Here is a 24,205-nt window from a genome sequence, read left to right on the forward strand (position 1 = left end):
TCTCGCTCTCTCTCTCTGTGTCAAATAAATAAAATCTTTAAAAAAAAAAAAAAAAAAAAGTTTTCTACTTTGAGGACTTGAACAAGTTTTGGCTATATTTGTTTGCTTTTTATTATATTAATTTTTAAGTATTTGACACTAAAACACCGCTTTAAATATATATTTTAAAATTTCTAATTTTTATATAAGAACATTATTTTTGCATTGAATTTCAATTTTACAACTTTGTTGTAAATAATTTAACTAATCTGCTAATAATTTGACTATAACATCTCTTGGGTTCTCTTTTCTTTACACGTAATCATATCGTATAAGAACTTAACATTTTTCTTCTCTTTTACAATCATTTTATCTTCTACTACTTTTTTCCTGAATTAAGGTATTGCCTAGAGACTCTGGACCAACATTGAATAGAAGTGGTGAACCTCCTTGTTTTTTTCTCAATAAAATAGGAAAGTTTCAATGTTTCACTGATAATAATAATGTTTGCTGTAGATTAAAGATAAAAGCTACATATTTTTTTTAGATTAGGAAAGTCCCCTTCTGTCCCAAGTTTGCTTTTTTAAAATAAATGTATATATTTTTTTATTATGTTATGTTAATCACCATACATTACATCATTAGTTTTTGATGTAGTGTTCCATGATTCATTGTTTGCATATAACACTCAATGCTCCTCAATATTTTCTACATGTATTAAGTTTTTTTTAATTTTCTCTCTATTGTGTTAATATAGTAAATTATATAAACTGAATTTGAATGATAGACTATTTTAATTTTCAACTTATCTTAATTACATGATATTACCCTTATGTGTTTATTGCTGTATCCACTTTGTTAATATTTTCTTTAGGACTTTATTTTAATCTGAATACATGTAGTCTATAATTTGATTTTGTTAAAATGCCCTTGTTCAGGTTTTGTTATTAAGATTTTGCTCACCCTATGAGTTGGAAATATAATTTCTTCCTCAAATATTTGGTAAGAAAAATGCACTGGTAATGAATTCTGTACCTGGAAATGTGAGAAAAAAATTTAAACAATTTTTTAGTAGGAATAAAACTACTCATGTTTTCTTTCTTATTCTACAACCATGTCATCCAAGTACTCAGATTTATTTGCTTAATTATGTTCATAATATTTTGAATTTATATTATATCTCATTTTACTCTTGATTCCTTACTGGTTATTTTTTGTCTGCTTAGTTACAAAGAGGGACTCACTTCTTTACATATGACTGAATATGCATGAAGTATTGCTGCCTGGGGTCCCTCCACCACTGCACAGCCCAGCTGATGACAGCAGCAGTCACAGGAAATACCTGCAAGTCTCTGGCTGGACTTTTACCTTGGCTTGCTTGAGCAGCAAGATGTAAGGACCAGGATATTTAAAGCCACTAGAAAAGCCTTAAGCTGATAACAAAAAAAATAATAATAATAAATCTCACAACTTCTTTACATCTCAGATGATTGTTGTGAGGTAAATTGTCTTCAGGAGTTCACCAGGAATATAAAGCCTCAGAAGCCCAAGGTAGGAACTGACACAAACTTTTGCTGGCTTTATTCCCATTTGGGTTTCACTTCCCCACCTCTGCAATCCATCTCCCTAATACACTACTTTTACTTTTACTCATGACCTCTTTCCAAAGAAGCCCAACTTAGAGCAATTTACAGCATTTTTCAAATTTTATCTATTGTGGGGTTATGCTATTAAGGATGTGCATATTTAGAACTATAGCATCTCTGGATAAACTGAAACACTTGATTTTTATAGAGTCACCTGCTACATCATTGTGAAGGTTGTGCCTCAGAGTCTCTGCTCTATGATGGATATAGGTTCATCAGGTATATTTGTTACCTAGTATCCTTTTAAAATTTTTTATATTTTCAATTTTTCAATCTTCTGGTAAATTTATTTTCAGATGTCTTTTTTTAGCAACATACAGTTATTTTATTTAAATTCAATCTCAAACACTTCCCTTTAATTATAGTATTTAGTCAATCAATCAGTATTAAATATAATACTAATATACTTGGAATCAAATAAATAATTGTGTCCTAGACTTTCTACATGGCAAGGATTTTCTATGGTATTTTTTCGTCCTTTTATCATTTTTTGAATACATTCCTTCCATTAAACAATTTTCTATCTATAAGTTTAGAAAGTAGGCCCTTAGTTTCCTATTCTTTTATTGATTAAAGTAAGAATTAAAGCATAAAACCTTGATAATGCCTTATCAACATCCAACATTATCTAGTACATTTCTCCTCTTCTAATATAATGTAAAAACCTGAAAACATTTAATTTTGTTTAATTACTTCCAGAAATTTTTTTAAGATTTTATTTATTTATTTGACAGAGAAACACAGCGAGAGAGGGAACACAAGCAGACGGAGTGGGAGAGGGAGAAGCAGGCTTCCTGCTGCCCAACGCAGGACTCGATCCCAGGACCCTGGGATCATGACCTGAGCTGAAGGCAGGCGCTTAATGACTGAGCCACCCAGGTGCCCCATTTACTTCCAGAATTATATGATTATAATTTTATTAATCACAGACATTAAATTTCAGAAAGCAATATTATTATTATTATTATTATTGTTATTATTATTATTATTGGTGGTGGTGTCCTTTCTGTTATATTCATTTAAATTTACCCACATATTTAGTTTTTGTTTATCTTTATTTCATGCTACAGTTATGACCTTTTGACCTAGGATTGTGTCTTCCAAAGAAAGCCCTTTATGTTGTCTTTGGGATTTGAGAAGTAATCTTCTGTTGAAAATGTGGCTTCTTTAAAAATAATCTGTTTTTGTTTTTAACTCCTTTTAAGTTTTCTCCTTGGTATGTTTTCCCTAGTTTCACACTAATGTTTTAGGTATAGATTTCTTTATATTTTTCTGTTTAGCATTTACTGGACTGATGGATTTGGGGGATTCATTTTTTTTTATCTGTTATGGAAAATTTTCAGTCATTTTATCTTCAAATATTACTAAGCTATTCTTTTTCTATTTTGCTCTGTGACTCCAATTTAACCTATATTAGACTTTCTTCTTATGCTTTCCCAGTTTTACTGAGATACAATTAACATATTAAATTGTGGCAGTTTAAGTTGTTCAACATAATGATTTGATAGGTGTACATATTGCAAAATGACTACCACAATAAATTTAGCTACCTCTCATTAACTCACATTGTTACAATTTTTTGTAATGTGTATTTTTAAGATCTACTTTCTTATAAACTTCAAAAATACAATATATTTTTGTTAACTGTAGTCACCATCATGTACATTATATCCCCTGAACTTATTTAACTTATAACTGAAAGTTTATACCCTTTGACCAGCTTTACCCATCACTGGCTCCCCCTCTCCAATTTCTGGCAACCACCAATCTGTTCTCATTTCTATAAGCTCAGTTTTATGTTTTGTGTTGTTTTTTGGTGTTTTTTATTCCAACTGTAAGTGAGATCATACAGTATTTGTCTTTCTCTGATTTACTTCACTTATTTATTATAAATGCATTCTTCTGCTTTATAATAGGTTTCTAATTATTTCTTGAATTGTGACTAAGCAGTTAACAAGTGACCATTAATTTTTAAATTTTGGTTATTTTACATTTTTGGTTCTACAATATTGATTTTTAATTTCAAAATATAATAGTGATTCCAGTTTCCTGATAGTATTACAATAGTTGTTAGATTTCTAAGAATGTCTCCAAGATCCCCACATCCTGGGAAACACATATTTCATAATCCCTGGGGGTTTGGCTTCATTAGACCCTGAGCAAAGACACCACCTTTGACTTCTGACCTACAAAAGTGTGAGATAACGAATGTTGTTTGAAACCTCACAGTCTGTTGTCATCCTGGATCAGCAATAAAAAAACAATGCAGTTAGTAAGTTTGGCTTAATCTCCTTGAACCTAATAAGCACAGTTTTTTGTTAGTTTATCGTTTGTGTCTAATAAGTTTGGTTATTTCTGTTGTCAAACTCAGGCCAAATAGAAACTTTAAGAATAATTCTAAAGAAAGTCAGATTAGTTTCAAATAATCATCACAATGGTCTCATTAAATATTATCAGCAATAATTAATTTCAGAATATAGTAGTTCAAGCAACTTAATTTCTGAGCTAAAATAATTTAAAATCTAGAAAATGCAAAGTGATCAAGTATCAAAGAAAACATAAATAGAATAAAACAGTGCAGTTGAACTTAATGCATTCTAAAATATAAAATATTCATGCAATTTTTCTGATTAAATTAATATAAAAAAGGAAGAAAAAACCCAGAAGGAAGAAATTAAAGAATTATGAATAAGATTGTTAAACCAAAAATATAGGAACTTGAATTTTCAGCATAAAATTCTTACAGGTCACCTGTAAAGTTTAAAACAGATAGTCTAAGAACTCCCATAGAAAGGATTCTGAGTTAAAGGAGATTTTGTGCAAAGATAGGGTAATTAGTGGCTTTAAATCTGAAGACATGGTGAAAAGATTCACCTTGGATACAGAAGTTTGTTTTAGAGGGGCAGAGTGTGACTATGGAAAATAATAATTTCCAAAGCTATCCATGTTCTAATTTCTGGGACCTATTTATATGTTATGATATGTGGCAAAAGGAATTAATATTGCAATGGAATTGAAATTGTTAATTAGTCTATTTTAAGATAGAATGATAATACATGATGACCCATATGTGTTCAAAGTGAAGGGTAAGCAAGAGAGGAGGAGGTCAGAGAAATGCAATATAAGGAATTGACTCATCTTTGCTCATTTTCAAGATAGATGCAGTGATGAGATAAAGGATAAGGATAGCCTCTAGATGCTGGAAAAGGCAAAAAAAAAAAGAAGATATATAATATATAATATATATTTTCTTCCCCCCAGAAATTACAGAAAGAAATGCAGTATTGCCAATGTCCTGACCCTCTCCCAGATTCTTGGCAGTTTTGCTAATCAGTAGCACTTTTGATGAGTTAATGGGTTTTAGAACTCCTCCAAAAGATCAAAATGTTTTCCAACTCTCTTGAAAAACCTTATTCTTAGACCTTTGTGATTTTCTGACCTGACTCAGAGCTCACTTATGAGAAATGTGTTATTCCTAGAGCATTTAGTATGAATTTGGAGAAAAAATACATTAGATTCATATACAGGCATATGTGTAATATACTGCAGGTTTGGTTCAAGACCATTGTAATAAAGCAAATATCACAATAAAGAGAGTCTAATGATTATTTTGGTTTTTCAGTGCATATAATGTTATATTAAATATAGTATAATGTTTACACTATACTGGAGCCTATTAACTGTGCAATAGCATTATGTCAAAAAAAAAAAAAAAAGGTACATACCTTAATTATAAAATACCTTATTGCTAAAAAAGGATAACCATCATCTGAGCTTTCAGAAAATTAAATCAGTGATAACTGATCACCATAGTAAAAATAACAATAATGAAAAAGTTTGAAATATTGCAAAAATTACCAAAATGTGGTAGAGAAACAAAGCGTGTAAATTCTGTTGGAAAAAAATGTTGCCAATAGACTTGCTCAATGCAGCCTTGCCAAAACAAAGTATCAAAAATGCAGTATCTTCAAAACACAATAAAGTGAAGCACAATAAAATGAGATATGCCTGTATTAATTATATTTTAAAAATTTAAATGGAATAAAAAGCAAAACATCTTTAATTATAAGAAATTATAAAATACCAACATTATTACTATAAAGAATGGATTCATGAAGGACATCATGAGGATAATACAAAGTGTAGAAACAAGAGTAATGCATGTGATTTCCCAAATAATACATGTAATTTCCAGATATATATATATATATGTATATATATATATATATATATAGCCCCATGTGAGTTTCCATGCCCAGTGCCAAATGTGTTTCAGATGCTCTCCTCATTCCCTCTGCCCTTCCCCCCTACCCCCACTCGTGCACAGGCACACACTTTCTCTCTAAAATAAAATAAAAAGGGGCACCTGGGTGGCTCAGTCGTTAAGCCTCTGCCTTCTGCTCAGGTCATGATCCCAGGGTCCTGGAATCGAGCCCCGCATTGGGCACCCTGCTCAGCAGGAGGCCTGCTTCTCCCTCTCCCACTCCCACTCCCCCTGCTTGTATTCCTTCTCTCACTGTATCTCTCTCTGTCAAATGAATAAATAAAATATTTAAAATAAATAAATAAATACATAAAATAAAATAAAAAAGTAAATAAATTGGACTGCATCAAAAATAGGAACTTTTGTGCATCGAAGGACACTATCAAGAAAATGAGAGTGAGGAAATATTTACAGTCATAAATATGATAAGTGTTTGATACCTAGAATATATAAAAACACTTCCAACTTAACAAGAAAATAATCAATTAAAAAATACACAAAGGATGAAGAAAACTTTGTCTACAGAAGATATACAGATGGTCACTAGGCATATGAAGAGTTGTTCAACATCATTAATCATCAGGGAAATACAAATAAAATTACAAAGGGATGCCATTTTACATGCATTGGAATGGCTATTAAAAATAAACAATACTCATTGGAGGAAGATGTGGAGAAATTGGAGCAGGTACATTGAAGGTGGGAATATAAAATTTTGCAGGTGCTGTGAAAAACCATCAATTTCTCAAAAAGTCATACAGAGAATTACCATATGATTCAGCAATGTCAGTCCTAGATATATATTCAAAAAAATTGAAAGCAGGGACTCAAACACTTATTTTATGCCAATGTTCATAGTAACATTATTAACAATATTCAAAATGTAGAAACAATCCAAATGTCCACCAACAGATGAATGTATAAACAAAATGTTGTATAAAGTACAATAGAAAATATTATTATTATTTTTTAATATTTTATTTATTTGACAGAAAGCAAGACAGCAAGAAATGAAACAGAAGCAGGGGGAGTGGGAGAGGGAGAAGCAGGCTTCTGGCGGAGCAGGGAGCCCGAAGAGGGGCTCTATCTGAGGACCCTGGGATCATGACCTGAGCCAAAGGCAGATGCTTAACAACTGAGCCACCCAGGGGCCCCAGAAAAATATTATTAATGGCCATAAAAGAAAAAAAAAATGGTATATGTTACAATATGAGTAAACTTTGAACACATTCTAAGTGACATAAGCCAGACAAACAAGGACACATATTGTTTGATTCCACATATACAAGATACCTAGAGTAGGCAAATATGTAGAAACAGAAAGTAGAGCAGAGGTTGGTGAAGTCGGGAACGGAGAAATGGGGAGTTATTGTTGATGGGGTAGAGTTTCTATAGAGGATGATAAAAAATTGGGATATAGAATATGATAATTCTTGCACAATATTGTGAATGTACTTAATGGAACCGATTGTACTCTTACAAGTTGTTCAAATGATAAAATATTATAGCTAGATGATACAGAGATAGATAGATGTTAGGTGATAGATATAGATAGATGATAGATAGATAGATGATAGATGATAGATGGTGATAGATGATAGATAGATAGATAGATAGATAAATGATTGATAGATAGGTGATAGATAGATGATAGATGATAGATAGATGATAGATAGATAAAAGATAGATTGTAAAGAAATATTTTTAAAAGACAACGATGAAATTGCAAAGGGAAGAGAGGGGAGATCAAGGAACTGGAGGGCAGAGGAGAGGAAGGAAAGGGAAGTAAAGGGGGGGGAGAAAAAGAGAGGGGAGGGAAGGGGACAGAAAGAGAGGGAAAGGGAAGAATTTGACAGTTTGACTCAATTGTTCCAGGTAAGTATCTCATGTTTGTTCACGTGAGAAAATATTACATATTAAAAATGTGCCTTGTAGCATTTTTTAAAATTTTATTTTATTATGTTATATTAGTCACCATACAATACATCATTAGTTTTTGGTGTAGTGATCCACGATTCATTGTTTTCATATAACATCCAGTGCTCCATGAAGTACGTGCCCTCCTTAATACCCATCACTGAGCTAACCCATCCCTCCACACCCCTCCCCTCTAAAACATTCAGTTTGCTTCTCAGACTCCATAGTCTCTCATGGTTCATCATTCCCTCCGAATTCTCCCCCTTCATTTTTCCCATCCTTCTCCTAATGTCCTCCATGCTATTCCCTATGTTCCACAAATAAGTGAAACCATATGATAATTGATTTTCTCTGCTTGACTCATTTCCCTTAGCATGATCTCCTCCAGTCCCATCCATGTTGATGTAAAAGTTGGATATTCATCCTTTCTGATGGCTGAGTAATATTCCATTGTATATATGGACCACATCTTCTTTACCCATTCATCTGTTGAAGGGCATCTCATCTTTTTCCACAGTTTGGCTATTGTGGACATTGCTGTTTGAATATTGGGGTGCATATGGCCCTTCTTTTCACTACATCTGTGTCTTTGGGGTAAATACCCAGGAGTGCAATTGCTGGGTCATAGGGTAGCTCTATTTTTAATTTTTTTAGGCACCTCCACACTGTTTTCCAAAGTGGCTGTACCAACTTGCATTCCCACCAACAGTGTAAGAGAGTTCCCCTTTCTCCACTACCTCTCCAACATTTGTTGTTTCTTGCCTTGTCAATTTTTGCCATTCTAACTAGTGTAAGATGGTATCTCAATGTGGTTTTGATTTGAATTTCCCTGATGGTTAATGATGATGAACATTTTTTCATGCGTCTGTTAGCCATGTGTATGTCTTCTTTGGAGAAGTGTCTGTTCATGTCTTCTGCCCACTTTTTGACTTGATTATTTGTTTTTTGGGTGTTGAGTTTGAGAAATCTTTGTGGATACCAGCCCTTTATCTGTAGTGTCATTTGCAAATATATTCTCCCATTCTGTGAGTTGCCTCTTTGTTTTGTTGACTGTTTCCTTTGCTGTGCAGGAGTTTTTATCTTGATGAAGTCCCAAAAGTTCATTTTTGCTTTTGTTTCACTAGCCTTTGGAGATGTATCTCCAAGTTGCTGTGGCTGATGTCAAAGAGGTTACTGTCTATGTTCTCCTCTAGGATTTTGATGGATTCCTGTCTCACTTGAGGTCTTTCATCCATTTTGAGTTTATCTTTGTGTATGGTGTAAGAGAATGGTTGAGTTTAATTCTTCTGTATATAGCTGTCCAATTTTCCCAGCACCATTTATTGAAGAGACTTTTTTCCATTGCATATTTTTTCCTGCTTTGTCGAAGATTAGTTGACCATAGAGTTGAGGATCCATATCTGGGTTCTCTATTCTGTTCCATTGGTCTATATGTCTGTTTTTGTGCCAGTACCATGCTGTCTTGGTGATCACAGCTTTGTAATATAGCTTGAAATCGGGCAGCATGATGTCCCCTGCTTTGTTTTTCTTTTTCAACATCTCCTTGGCGATTCAACGTCTTTTCTGATTCCATACAAATTTTAGGATTGTTTGTTCCAGCACTTTGAAAAATGTCATTGGAATTTTGATCGGGGTGGCATTGAAGGTATAGATTGCTCTGGGTAGCATAGACATTTTAACAATGTTTATTCTTCTGATCCATGAGCATGGACTGTTTTTCCAACTTTTTGTGTCTTCTTCAATGTCTTTCATGAGTGTTCTGTAGTTCCTAGAGTATAAATCCTTTACCTCTTTGGTTAGGTTTATTCCAAGGTATCTTATGGTTTTTGGTGCTATTGTAAATGGCATCGTTTCTCAAATTTCTCTTTCTACAGTTGCATTATTAGTGTATAAGAAAGCAACTGATTCTTGTGCATTGATTTTGTATCCTGCCACATTACTGAATTGCTGTATGAGTTTTAGTAATTTGGGGGTGGAGTCTTTTGGGTTTTCCACATAAAGTATCATGTCATCTGTGAAATGAGAGAGTTTGACTTCTTCTTTGCCGATTTGAATACCTTTATTTCTTTTTGTTGTCTGTTGTTACTGGGACTTCTAGTACTATGTTGAACAATAGTGGTGAAAGTGGGCATCCTTGATGTGTTCCTGATCTTAGGGGAAAGGCTACATCATAATTTGGAAATTATTATTCATCTGAGTTAATAAAACTTTGCTCATCTATATTTGGGGATACCACAAAAGTTAAAAGAAATGAGTCCGAGCCATATATTCTCTTATAGAAAGTTCTTTGAGAAATATTATTAACTAAGTTGCTAAAATATATAAACTAACTCTTTAAAATTTGCATATGTAGAAAATATATAGATGCCAATATGTAAAAGAAATACACATTTACACTATAAACTCTTAACTAAGGTGATTACATGATTTTCCATTCCAACTGGAACATTTCTATGAATTGAAAATGTCTCCAATACGTTAAAAACTATACCAGATCAACAGGTATAAACTGGGATATGTGGTCACTCAATTTTTAATAACTGTTACTTCTAAGAAAGGTAATGGAGTTTATTTTCTAGTTATCTTAGCATTTTAAAAATAAGAATATACTCCTCTACTGCTTCTACATTTTTAAGTAAAATGAAATACAAAAGTATTTTTAAATTGTTGGAAATACTGTTTAAAATACAAGTTTGGTTACATTGTGGTTAATAGGTCAAATCTTTAACAATGGGGATTGATTAAATGATTTATGATACAAATGTAGGATAAGCTATTGTAAGCTTTAAAAAATTCAATAGTGCTTACTTATAGAGAAGTTGTTCATTATATAATATAAAATTAAAAAGCAATATATAAACAATATAGGAAGTAGTTGATTCCAAATTAAAATGCATATCTTAGGAAAAAGGTAACTGATAACTGGACTTAAAAACTTACTTTTGAGTGCATTTTACTTTTCCTGGTTTCCAATATTTTCTGCAGTGTTCATTTATCTGTTTTTAATCATTAAACACACACATATTTTTACTTTACATGGGATAATAGCTGTTAATTATCTTATTTTTTATCCAAAAGTTTGTTTGGCCCAAACCATTGACCAACTGAAATAATTTGCCAACTTCCATTATATAGAGAGATTTTACTAAAGCACAGGAGAAATAGGGACAGAAGTGTAAACATACATTTCATTATCTGGGCCAAAGACAAGGTATCTACATATCTGACAAGAAGTTTAAGTATATGAAAAGATGTTTACATATTTCTTGTAAAATTCTCTGTTAAAAGGCAGCTCTGAGTTATAATGAGTACACTGCCCTGAAGATTGCTTTCAGAAGCTAGCTTTTCCTTTTGAATTATCCCACTCATTTCAAAGGAATATAGACTGTCAACGTTGAAACCTTCAACATCACCACACTGTCACTCAACATCTGAACTACTTTATCGAAGGGGAGCTTGTTGCCTTCAGAAATAGTTCATTTTATTTTTTTGAAAGATGTTACAGAAAGAAAGAGCTAAATTTATCTCCTGATAGATTTCTTGTCTTTCTATTATTGAGAAAAGTTTAATCCAACGTAAAATAATTGAAAAGAGATGTGCTGTAACTCTTTCCCATTTGTCACCCTGAGTGTCTCCTCCTGTCCAAGCTAAATAGCCTCCATTCCACATAAGAATAGTTTGTTCATTCCATATCCTCCATCCACAAATATCTTCATTATCATTGTTCAAGATGACCTTCATGTATTTCCTCTCTGACACTCATGCGCCACTCTGATTCAGTTAGATCTCACATAACTTACTCACATAGCATCCAGCTGTTACTCTTTTCACAGCATTTTTCCTGTTGTGTTTTTATTGTAAGTGACTTTCGGATTTTAAACTGTGAGGTCCTAAAGGGCAATGACCATGAGTCTGCTTTTATATTTTTGGTGCAAAAATACTTCACATGCGTTTCAACTTCTGGTGCTGGATTGAATGGACCTTTGAAATGAAAGCAAACCTGGAGAAGCAAATCATGAATACAATTTAATCCCTCAATAAAAATAATGTGCCTTTCCTTCTAGAAATGCGTACCCCCAAAAGACAGCATTTAACAATTAAGGTTTTCTCTCAGGGGTGCCTGGGTGTCTGGGTCGGTTAAGTGTCTGACTCTTGATTTCAGCTCAGGTCACAATCTTGGCTCCTGAGATGGAGTCCCATATATCAGGCTTTGTGCTCAGCAGGGAATATTCTTGAGGATGCTCTCTCTCTCCCTTTCCCTCTGCCCCTTGGGCCCCCCAAGTAAAAAAAAAATTAAAAAAAAAAAAAAAAAAAGATACTCTCTCACCCCTCCAAATTACAAGTGCCCCTACTGGCCAAAGTTGGCATTAAGCACTAAAGACCATCACCAAATTATCATAGCATCTTCATTTCCCAAGCCTGCCACTCAAAAACAAGGTGAATTTCTTTTACCCTTTTGGATTCCGTTGTCCTCACCACTCTGATAAAAACTGTCTGGGTGACCTTTCAACATGTCACCTCCTCCAGCTCGCATAACATAAACTAATAACCAAATTCAACGGGGATTTATTTGGTCTATCATTTCTGTTCTGGTGTGTATTTCTCAGCTTCAGTGTTCCCAGTGACATGCTTCCAAGAAAATATTGAAAGTTGCTTTTGAGGTGAAAGTAGTTCTGAAACAAGCTTAGGAAATAGAAATCTAATTTTTAGAACTCAAAAGAAATATGAGTGATGCCAGGTATAGATGATGGCTTATATTCAAGGCTTAAACCTGTGAGTATTCATATTCTGAGATTCTTCAGAGACTTCGTATTCGCCTTTTCACAGAGATCCTCATTTAGGAATATGCCATAGGAAGAGACTAGTGTGAGATCCCAGAGTGCCCGGGGGAAATGTATCTAGTTATGGGGGCTTTTTAATCTGTGCCAGTGATTTATCAATACAGCCTAACCAAATGCTTTATTAATTCAGAAGGCGTCATGATTTTAATTTATTTTATATCTTTTATTGCCCAGGCCAAATACTTTACTAATCATCACATGTGTTTCAACGATTGAAGCATACATTAAAATATTTGACAGACTGCCCATTAATCTACACATTGTGGCCCACTGTGCACTTTGCTGATGGAATTTCACATTTTATAGACCCGTCTTTGAATTTTGATGATTTGGTTCAATATTGTTAGCAGAGAACTTGCCTTCTTGGGAATGTATTGCCCATTAAAAGCAACATGCTAGGGTGATTGGAATGTGTTTTGATTTAACAATTGAGTTTAAATTATATACACTTCAGTAACCACAGAGCTTCCTCTGATGAAAGGGACTTTGGCTCCTGTGTATTTATGTTGTAAAAGAGCTTTCTTCTATTTTTAGACCCCAAACTGATGCAAAATCTTCTTAAAGACCAAATGAATAATATTTATAGATAGTTTGGAACATATCTTTTTTTTTCCTTTTTAAGAACATAATATCTCCAATCTTATGGTGCCTGGGTGGCTCAGTTCAATTAAGTGTCTGACTCTTGATTTTGTCTCAGGTGATAATCTCAGAGTAGTGAGATGGAGACCCTCATTGGGATCCATGCTCAGCATGGAGTTGGCTTGAGATTCTCTCTCTCCCTCTGCCTCTCGCTGCCACTCACACTCTCTCTCTAAGATAAATAAATAAGATCTTAAGAAAAAAATAATATAATATCTCAAATTCTACCATCAGTAGATCATCAGAATCTGGAAGTCAAAAAGAAAGGGAAAGCTTAGGATAAAATCCTGAAAACAGACTCTAAAAGATTCTAGGTGTTAGATTCACACCATCATTGACATTATTAGCTATCTTCACTATATTGTTGGGTAAATTCAGGAACTACACAACAACCAAACTAAACCAAACCAAAACAAACAGCTTTATTTGACTTTTTTTTTTTTTTCCCAATTGTGATGCCTACTGAAATTTTGCATTTTCCTCAGTCACTTTAGTCTAGAATCAATATAGCCTTAATCTTGCATATCAGCCAACAGGGAATGACCTCCATAATGTGCATAAATATTTATTCAACAGATATTTCTTGAGCTCCCTACTATGTATTCATCATTTGGTAAGATACACTGCCCTCAAGGCAGTGGTTGGAAGACACACATGAGAAGTTGAGAAACATAAACAATGTATCAGAAGTCAGAGTATGAATTTTTCAGCAAATTTAGTGTAGTGTAAAAGGCAACACAGAGCTTGAGGAAAATTAGTATCAGCAAAGGATTATTAAATGTATCTACTGTACATTTTGAGTTCAGGTTAAGCTGCAGGCAAATCACAGCCCTGGAATCACAGCACTATGAGACCCAGAGAAGGCTTTAAAATTTCTCATTGTCTCAGTTCTTTATATGTTGGATTTATGCATCGGATCACTAATCTGACTTCACAGATTATTGGCAAGAGTAAAGCATAAGAGAGACACTGTGAATACAGTGTCTGTTAAATATCAGATACCCAAGAATAACTTTGGTGATAAATATGTGACTTCATTAATTAATGCTATTACTAAAAAATGTAGTAAAAAAGGTTAATAAAATATCTGTATAGTCAAATGATGTTCCATGGAAGAGATGGGCCTCATTTGGGTCTTGAAAGGACAGACAGGTTGCTTAGTGAAATAAAGGTGAGTATGCCCAAGGCAGGAGTAAAATCATAAGTGAAGGCTGGGAAGTAATACAGAGCACAGTGTATGGAGCATGGAGAATGTATGGGTTTATTGGAGATGTCTGGTTATATGATATAGTGGACTTATTCTAATAATGTGGGCAAGCTTTTCACAGTAGCAGTATCGTAGCCAATGAGGTTTATCCAAGGCACGATTATTGTTAATTGAAAACTAATAATGCGGGCTATCCCAAAATGGGGGGGGGGGCGTTAAACAGCACACTCAACTTTGCACATTGTCATTTTTCAAATTTGGACTCAGAACATGCTGGTGTATTAGCAGGTTTCAGATGAATTACAAACCCTTAATTGTTAACAACAGTTAATATGCTGACATTTTTGATAATCCAATTAAAAATTGAAAGAATTAGGATCAAAATGTAGGATTTCATCATATAATCCTACTAAATTACTATTAGAATTATAGCAGAGGAAGTAAAAAGGAATAAACCAGGTATTTGAATGAAGTTGAATTTAGACACAGAGGTTGGGAACATGGAGGTCTGGGAATAGGACGACTACTTTTTATTATTAAACATTATGTTTCATTTGAATACCAGATGAATATATCATTTTTATAAAAAAATAACTAACAAAATAAAGAAGTTTTCTTCATAATAATGTTATATATGGTTTTCTTGAGGAAAAGTTATAGCCAGTTATGAAATGTAATGAATAAACCTGAATATGTTATGAAATGAAATGTAATGAAGGTTAGTCAGTTATGAAATGTAATGAATAAACCTGAATATGTCCATAGAAGAGGGTCTCATGATTGCTTATCATTCCTGTGTGTCACAAAAGAAAAAAAAAAAGTCAATTAAGACTCTGGTTTATAGCAACATGCCATACAGTCATCATATATCCTGAAAGCATGAAAAATGCTTTTTCTTCAGTATACAAAGTTTTTTCCACCATAGCTGTGAAGAGCATTATGTAACAATATTTTTGGTAGGGAAAATTCTAGACTTCATGGTTTTATCTTGCTTCTTCAGAACAGAATCATTTACATGTCACTACTCTTAGGTCCTTGAAAGATATTTTCCCTTCATGTTCATCTATATTCACAGCATGATATTAGGGAATATTCACACACACACACACACACACACATGCACATGCATACACACACACATACACACACACAACTCTCTTTTGAAAGGAAACCTAAACCTAAGTCCCTAAAATTATAGAGACATCCTTACTATTTTATCATATATTTTAGGCCATGGCTTCACAAACTGTATAGCAATAATGTGAGGGTTCTTCATTAAACTAGTGAACAAATAAGCATGTCAAAAATTTTTAAGCAAGTGCCTAAATGTGCATGATATTGTACCATGTGCCTCACCTCTGAATAGATATGATTGATGACAGACCATTAAGAATATTTCCTAGTTCAGAGGAATTCTTAATCTCAGGAAACAAAATGAGGGTTGCTGGAGTGGTGGGGGGTGGGAGGGATGGGGTGGCTGGGTGATAGACATTGGGGAGGGTATGTGCTATGGTGAGCGCTGTGAATTGTGTAAGATTGTTGAATCACAGATCTGTACCTCTGAAACAAATAACACATTAACATAACATAATAATGAAAAAATAAAAAAATACGATTCAAACTAAAAAAAAAAGGATAGTAGAAAGGGAAAAATGAAGGGGGGGGGAATTGGAGGGGGAGAAGAACCATGAGAGACTATAGAGAGGGGAGGGGGCTGGGGGGATGGTTTAGCCTGGTGAGGGTATTAAGGAGGGCACGTATTGAATGGAGCACTGGGTATTATACGTAAACAATGAATCATGGAACACTACATCAAAAACTAATGATGTAATGTATGGTGATTAACATAGCATAATAAAATTAAATTAAAAAGAAAGAAATACACTAAAAAAAGAATATTTCCTAGTTCAAAATCCAATAGAGTTTATTTGGGTATGCATCATTATATAAACACACAAAAAATTAATCTTTCCCTCTTTCCTAACTGCCACTGACTATGTGCTGGTGTCCTAAACCTGACTCAGTCTCAGTCTATTCAAGTTCATCCCTAAGCACAAAACTTCTTAAATGCAAATTTTGTCAGTCTCCTGCTCAAAATCTTCAATTTCCCAGAGTTCTTAATTGCATGAATCTGGCTAGCTTGACCACAAATAATTGAGTATAAGTATTAAATACATAACAGAATAAGTGGAGGAGACTGAAAAAAGATGGATAGGATAATAGGTGTGAATGAAAGTTATTCTGCAACATGAGAAGCAGGCAGTGTTATATATACTTTTTTTTAGAGGTATGGAAATTGATATCCATGACATTGGCACATATATTCCCCTGTCTCTTGCTACAAATGGAATAGAACTGGTGGAAAAGTATCCCATTGAGACCCCAGGTCTTCTGAGCTACAACCCAGTTCTAGAGGGCACAGGCTTCTTGACTGGTCTGTCAGTGGCAAAGTAACACACCTATTCCAACATTTTCCCACCTGTGGCTAAGGGGAGACATCCATCCTCTCAGAGTGACCTGGGATACATGAGACAGATGTGGTCATGGTAGATCCCTCAATAGAGATACTGGTATCCAAGAATTCCAGGATGATATTCCAAGGCAGTAAATCAAATGCCTGTTGACGAGGGGTTAGGGTAGAGACTCCAGAACTAGATTCCAGCTCAGCCAACATTTATCCACTCCAAGGATTTCTACTATAAAATCTGGTAGGACTCCCATCAGGCTCTGCAAAGACTATTTCTCAGCAGCCACCTTCTGTTCCTGAGTCCTTACAGACTGTGGATACTCAGGCAAAATTCCACTATGCCAGACGGACTCCTGAAGAAGCCAGAGGTACTGTACTCTAGACATGTTAGATCAGCTACTTGAACTCCTAACCACCTCTGAATTAGGGTACCAAAGATAAGATGAAAAACTTTCTGCATATTTACTGTACATAGTCATCTTCTCTGTTCCATTAACAGCAAGAGGAACCGATCCAAAGTTATATTAGCTAACTCTGTCTCTGTGCCTGATCACCACTGCTGAGGTCTTGGGCTGACACAGCTGCACCTGACAAGTAGCCATCCACACATCCTTTGGGAATTCATTCAGGATGGTTTTTTTTGGGGGGGGGGGCGGTTCTGGCTGCATTTCTAGTAGCTAGTATGTCAGTATTCTAGCCAGTATGTCATCATTGCTATTGTACTAACCAACAGCCATCAATATTAGTAATACAATGGCTGTGAATCCCAAAGACCACGATATCTTTATGTTATTATGTTGACAATCACAACCCCTGTTTGGTGGGTCCATTTGGTCAAGTCAAAAGGGATCTCTCTGCATGCATTTCTTCTATTGCATGACATGGGCAGTAGCTTCCTCCAATACTATACATAATGGAAAAGAAATCCCCAATTAGGAGAAGCAGCTAGATGATAGAAACCAGAAGGAGTTAATGAATCAATGAATTCTTTGACTCCAGTGAGCCACTGCTATTCTGCATGGAGCACTGGGTGTTATATGCAAACAATGAATCATGGAACACTACATCAAAAACTAATGATGTAATGTATGGTGATTAATATAACATACTAATAAAAAAAAAAATGACTTCCTGACTCTCCAGTGCTTTCACACGAAGGTGAAGCCCCTTTGCCTAGCCTTTAAGGTTCTTCCCACTGTACATGTTGCTTATCTCACCAATCTGAAGGGCATTTTAACCATGGGCTATAGAATTGTCTATATTTTATAATAATGTATTTGGTGAAAATTATTGGACAGTAATGTATTTTTCAGCTTCAAGTAATGTCTTTAATATTTTCCTGATCATATCACATAATTTTCCTTTTAAGAATATCAGTTATATCTCCATATGTGAGAAATTGGTATACAGTTTAATACACATGAACCCAGGAAAAATGGAGATTTTTTCCAAAGTAGTAAGATGACTGGTACCAGCAGAGTGATATTTCTTACCTGGCAAAAAATGAAGTGCAGTATGAACATGATAAGGTCAAAGTGAAAGCGAAGACCTCATTAGCTTAGAAAAAAGGTAGGGACAAAACAGACATGTAGGAAAGCTTGAGAACTAACATTCAATCCTTAATTGACTCTCAGTAAGATAAATTCAAAGAAGTTTTACTAGGTAGAATGAGCCATGACCGCTCAGAGTGATATTTTTAGTTCCATGGAAGCATTCCAAGTTTGGAGCTAAACGAACAAAGATATTTAGAATGGGAATCAATTTCCTAATCCTTATTACCATTATATATTCTTAGTTATTTCATTTCCAACCTCAAGTAAGGTTGGAAGTTCTGGTGTTTCCAACCTAAACTTTCCTAGATTCACTAACATTAAAAAAAAAAAAAAAAAGGTTTCTGAAAAGGAGTTATTCATTCTTCTGTCATCTCAAAATTCCCTGTGTACCTCTATTATGCAGCTATTTTATTCTGCTTTGTAACATAGTTGTTAAAATTTTGACCCAACCATATTTTCTAGCATTTTTTTCTCAATTAAATGTAGATAGCAATCCTGATTTAATAGAGTTTTGGTGAGATCAATTTTGGTGATCTATGTAAAGCACCCAGCACACTGCCTTGTACGTAGTAGGGGCCGATGATTCTATTTCCATCCTCTTACTTCCTACTTTATTCTTTTTTACAGATATCCTCTTGATGGAAGATACAAAGTCATATGCTATACTTTGTCCACTGTATGAGTCAAAATAGTGTTTTGCTGATTGGAGGAATTCTAACCTGTACCAAAGGCAGAATTTTATAAATAAGGAATTTGAGGCCCAAAGTCATAAACAAGCTGGTCTAAAATGACTTGACAGACCAATGACAGAACCATGTCCTAATTATATCTTTTTCTGTCATCCAAGTAATTGTTTTTATTAATGGATTAATTTATTAAAAATATTGATAACTCCTATAACCATATCTCTTTTCTTTGTTGTCTCAGTAACATCTTGTAGGCAAAGGAGTATTCTAGTTCCTTATCAAGAATTATTAGTTACTTTAGTAATACTCATAGGCCCTAGCATGTGATGGAGTTTTGTTCCTGACTTCCATTGGTTGACTAGTTTAATGGTTATTTATATGATTCATACCTAGGTCACCACAATAATATTAGAAGTAATGAGTAATTGTTGGTATTTGGTAGGAAAGCACAGAATTACTTTGTTCTGACAGTGTTGCACAATTAGATATCAGTGTTTGTCTTTCCAACTAATACCAAAATCCATGTTTATATAATTACTTTTACCTGCCTTGAACAGGATTTATTTAAATATCTTGGTGTTTCAATCTCTTCATCTGCACCTGAAATACAGACACAATTCCATCAGATGGTTGAGAGAAAAATTGTTAAATCATGTGTTTTACAACCCTACTACCATGCAGAGATCACTGTATATGGTCAGTTGATGGTCATGCCCTTCTTCTTCCCAAATAAGCTTAATTAGGCTGGTGAGGTTTCCTGTCACTACAGAAAGGTTGGAAGAGTTAAGAGGAGAACTTCAAAGTAGTTGCAACTTGAGGACCCATTGCCCAAATGTCACAAAACCAAAATAAGTACTTTTGCGCACTAGGTATTATCTGTAGCATATTTGCACACCTAATATAAACTAACTTTCTAAGACACATGTCTGCTTCTTTTGTTCTCTCCTAGATGGTGCCTACCACTGTTGTGTCAAAGAGATAAGTACAATGAATCTTTCTGGATGTAATTTCATCATGGATGTTTTTCCTTATCCATTATCAAAAAGAAAAGAAAAAAGAATCACCATTAACATTAAAATAATGGGTTAATTTTATAAAGTCAGGGATAAATATATTTAAATGATAAATAAATTAAGAGGTATGTAGAGAAAATCACACCACTGAGATCAAAGGAGTAGAAAATCTCTTCATTTTAAGGTGGTTTTTGTCAATTCCACAGGTAAGTTTCAAGAGCTGGCTTTAAAAGATGGATAGACAGATGGGAGCACCTAGGTGGCTCAATGAATTAAGCATCTGACTTCAGCTTAACTCATGATGTCAGGGTCCTGGTGTCCTGGGGTCCTGGGATCCAACCCTAAGTCGGGCTCCATGCTCAATCAGGAGTCTTCTTGTCTCTCTCTCCCTCTGCCCCTACCCCCACTCGTGGTCTCTTTGTCTCTCTCAAATAAATAGACAAAATCTTAAAAAAAAAAAAAGATGGATAAACAGATGAATGAATAAAGATCCATTCCATTATTCATATATTTGCACAAATATATATGAGAATATATATATATATATGAATAATGGAACGAATATAGATATGAATAATGGAATGAATATATATATATATATATATATATATATATAATATATATATATATATGAATAATGGAATATTATTCAGCCATAAAGAAGAATGAGACCTTGCCATTGGTAACAAATGGATGGAGCTAGAGGGTAACTGAAATAAATCAGTCAAAAAAAGACAAATACCACATGATTTCACTTATATGTGGAATTTAAGGAACATAACAAAGAACAAAAGAAAAAAAAAGAGACAAACCAAAAAACAGATTTTTTACTATAGAGAACAAACTGGTGGTTGCCAGAGGGATGGTGGGTGGGGGGATGGGTGAAATAAGTGATGGGGATTAAGGAATACACTTGTGATGAGCACTGAGTAGAACAGTTGAGTCACCATACTATATGCCTGTAATTTATGTAGCACTGTATGCTAACTCTATTGGAATTAAAAAAAAAAAAAAAAAATGGATAGACAAATTACAGAGCCCTGGCCAAAACCATGCAATAACCTAATACTTCCATACTTATGTATGAAAGAATTCCGTCTTCCAAAATAAAATGCCAAACATGCATCAATGTCTGTTTCATGAATTAACATTTCCTATCACTGCACTTGAACGGTAAATGTGTCACAGATCTGCTTTGGTTGTCCCATGCTGAAGTGTAACTTGATGTGGTCTGTCAAAGGTTTGGCCAGTAAAGAATGAAGGTGAAATATCTATAATATATTAAACCCTGTAAAGACTTTCTGATTACTCCCGAGGGGCTTGGAGGTAAACAGGCTCATCCTTCACAATTGGGAGTCAAAGTAGAGCTAACCAATTTCAGCTTTTTATGAACCTCATGATTTACTTTTAAAGGTTGACCTTAATTTTATTTTATTATTATTACTATTATATGAGACAATGAGAACTAAGCCATGCAATTAGCACACAATTAATAAGCATGGAGATGGACAAAAGTCACCTCAGAGAAAAAATACTCCCTGGGTGAACATACTACTGGGTGAGCAAGATCATAATCATCTTAGTAAAGGTTGTGCCAGTCATAAAGTCTGTTCAGCCATAGAGATTTCTGAAAGAACCAGAGAGACATGTATCAGCACTTCCTATCCAGAAGTTTCCAGGAATGTTGGTCTTTTGACTAAAGCTCCATTCCTTCCAAGCCTTACAGCAACATATGAAGAGATAGAAACAGCAGGCTGACAGGTGTGCCAGGGGCCTTCAGGGAGAGAAGGATCTAGATCCTGCCCCAAGCTTTCTAGTTCACAGAACCTGACAGTTTTCATTACAACTTATCCATTTATTTTACATTTAGATTTATATCCTATGTGCTTCTTTTGCATGAGACAGCCTTCAAATCACTCCATTTTAAGACACTTATGAATCAAGTTCCTACACCTGCAAGGCAAAAGGCCAGACAGCTTCTCTGTGATACATAGTGGCCCTTGACCAGCCAGCATTTTCCTAGTGACACTCCTCATTTGTTGAAAGTTTACTGCAAAGTTTTTGAGCTAGTAGGAGACATATTATCTGATGCTGTTCCTATTATTATGGTTAAAGAAAAGTAATACAGTTAAGGAACAGTATATTTATATAAACATATTTTTATGTTATATGGTACATATACAGGTACATATATAATTATGGTGTTTCATGCACACATGTACATACATATATATGAATATGTGTATATGCACATATTTGTACATGTATGCATACATACATACACAGGTGTATATGTATTTAATTTTTATTTTTATTAATTCCCTATTACTGCTTAACATATCAAAAACGTAATGGCTTAAAACAGCACACACTCATCTTCTCACAGTTGTTTTTGAGATCATTTGTCTGGTCATGGCTTAGCTAGGTCCTCTACTTCAAGGTTACACAATCAAGGACACAGAAAGGGCTGTGGTCTCAGCACCAGGCTCCATGAGCAAAGGATTTCTTTTAAGTTCATTCATGGAGTTGTTGGCAAGATTCAATTTCTTGCAGGATGTTGGACTGCGGACCTCAGTTGCCTGCTGGCTGTTGGCTGGAAGCCACCTTTATTGCTTTCCCCATGCGGCACTATCCAACAGGACAGTCTACTTTTTCAAAGTTAGCAAGAGAAAGAAAGTCAGCTGGTGAGGTAGATATAGTTTTGTTTAACATAATCACAAAATAATCATTCTATTACTCTTTCCATATTCTATTAGCTGGAAGCAAGTTATTCAACACAAGGGGTTTTACATGTCTGTGAATACCAGGAGACTGGGTATATTGGTGGGGTGGGGTATTTATAAATATGCCCACTACAGGATATTGTTTCCATATCCATTATTTTATTTATATGTTTCTCATAATAACCCTCTGTATCAATTATCATTACCCTTGTTTGAAAGATGGAGAGGATAAGGTCCTTAGACTTAAGTGATTTATCCAGAGTCAGGGCACCAAAAAAAGACAAAATCTGGCTTAGACTTCAAAGCCTAGCTCAATTTCCTCTGCAAATATGCCTCATTTTCTGAGCTGGGTTGGGTGACTGTCTAAGAAACATTATCTGATTAAGGGCCTTAATGAATACAAACAAGTTTTATTAATCTAAAGCTTGATCAGTGGCATCCTTGGGTTTTTCTTCTTTTGATCTTTAACTGCCTTCAACTTTACTCATTGGGAAATTAAAAATGGAAGAAGAGCCCTGGATAATTGAAAATGATCACTTCCACAGACTTTATGGGTTACCAGAGAACAGGTACTAAGAACACTTGGCAATGGTTATTTCAGTGTGTTTGATTGAAGGGTTATAAGCCAAAAAGAACTTATCATCTGGTCAGGGGAAGTAAATTGTCAGACATTCAAAGATCCTCCTTGGACCTAATTAAATAAGTCAATTCCATTAAGTGAATCAAATTTTACTCAGATCCACTTCGTGCCAGGCACTATGGTGAGTGCTAATAACACTAAATGAGTGAGAAACAACAAATCTTATCCTTGAGAAGGTCAATATTATAGAAAAGAGCATAAGGAAAGTGACTTTGGCCATCCCTGAAGCAGTCTTCTGTGAATACCTAACTTTTCCTGAGGCAAACACTTGTTGCCCCTGGAAACAGAAATCCAGAAAAAAAAAAAAAAAAAAAACTTATCTGTATAATTATGGCTCTTCTGAACAGATTTCAGAAGATTCGGCTTAGGTCCTTCCAATCTACCTTCTTCCTCCTGCTTCATCTTAGGGAGCAATTGATATTTTACCTTTTTTTTGCACCCAAGTTCTTAATGAGAGTTCTTAATGAGAACAGTGAAGAAATTTTAACACTCGCTTTGCTTCTCAAAGGAGATAATAAAAACAAAAGTCTATAGAAGCCCCAAAGTTACATCCAAGTTTTTATGTACTTGACATTATTGAACCTCTTCTAAACATGATTAGGCATTATTGAATTGAATATGTTTAATGAA

At 34.5% G+C, this 24,205-nt stretch overlaps 2 pseudogenes; one reads left to right on the forward strand and one right to left on the reverse strand.

Moving 5' to 3' along the window:
- Window positions 1-14,602: 14,602 nt before the first annotated feature.
- LOC116637873 lies at window positions 14,603-14,769 on the forward strand (annotated as a pseudogene).
- Window positions 14,770-16,978: 2,209 nt separating this feature from the next.
- On the reverse strand, window positions 16,979-22,834 carry LOC116633186 (annotated as a pseudogene).
- Window positions 22,835-24,205: the final 1,371 nt, after the last annotated feature.

Source organism: Phoca vitulina, unplaced genomic scaffold, assembly GCF_004348235.1.
Source record: "Phoca vitulina isolate PV1807 unplaced genomic scaffold, GSC_HSeal_1.0 scaffold1, whole genome shotgun sequence".
Lineage (NCBI taxonomy): Eukaryota > Metazoa > Chordata > Mammalia > Carnivora > Phocidae > Phoca > Phoca vitulina.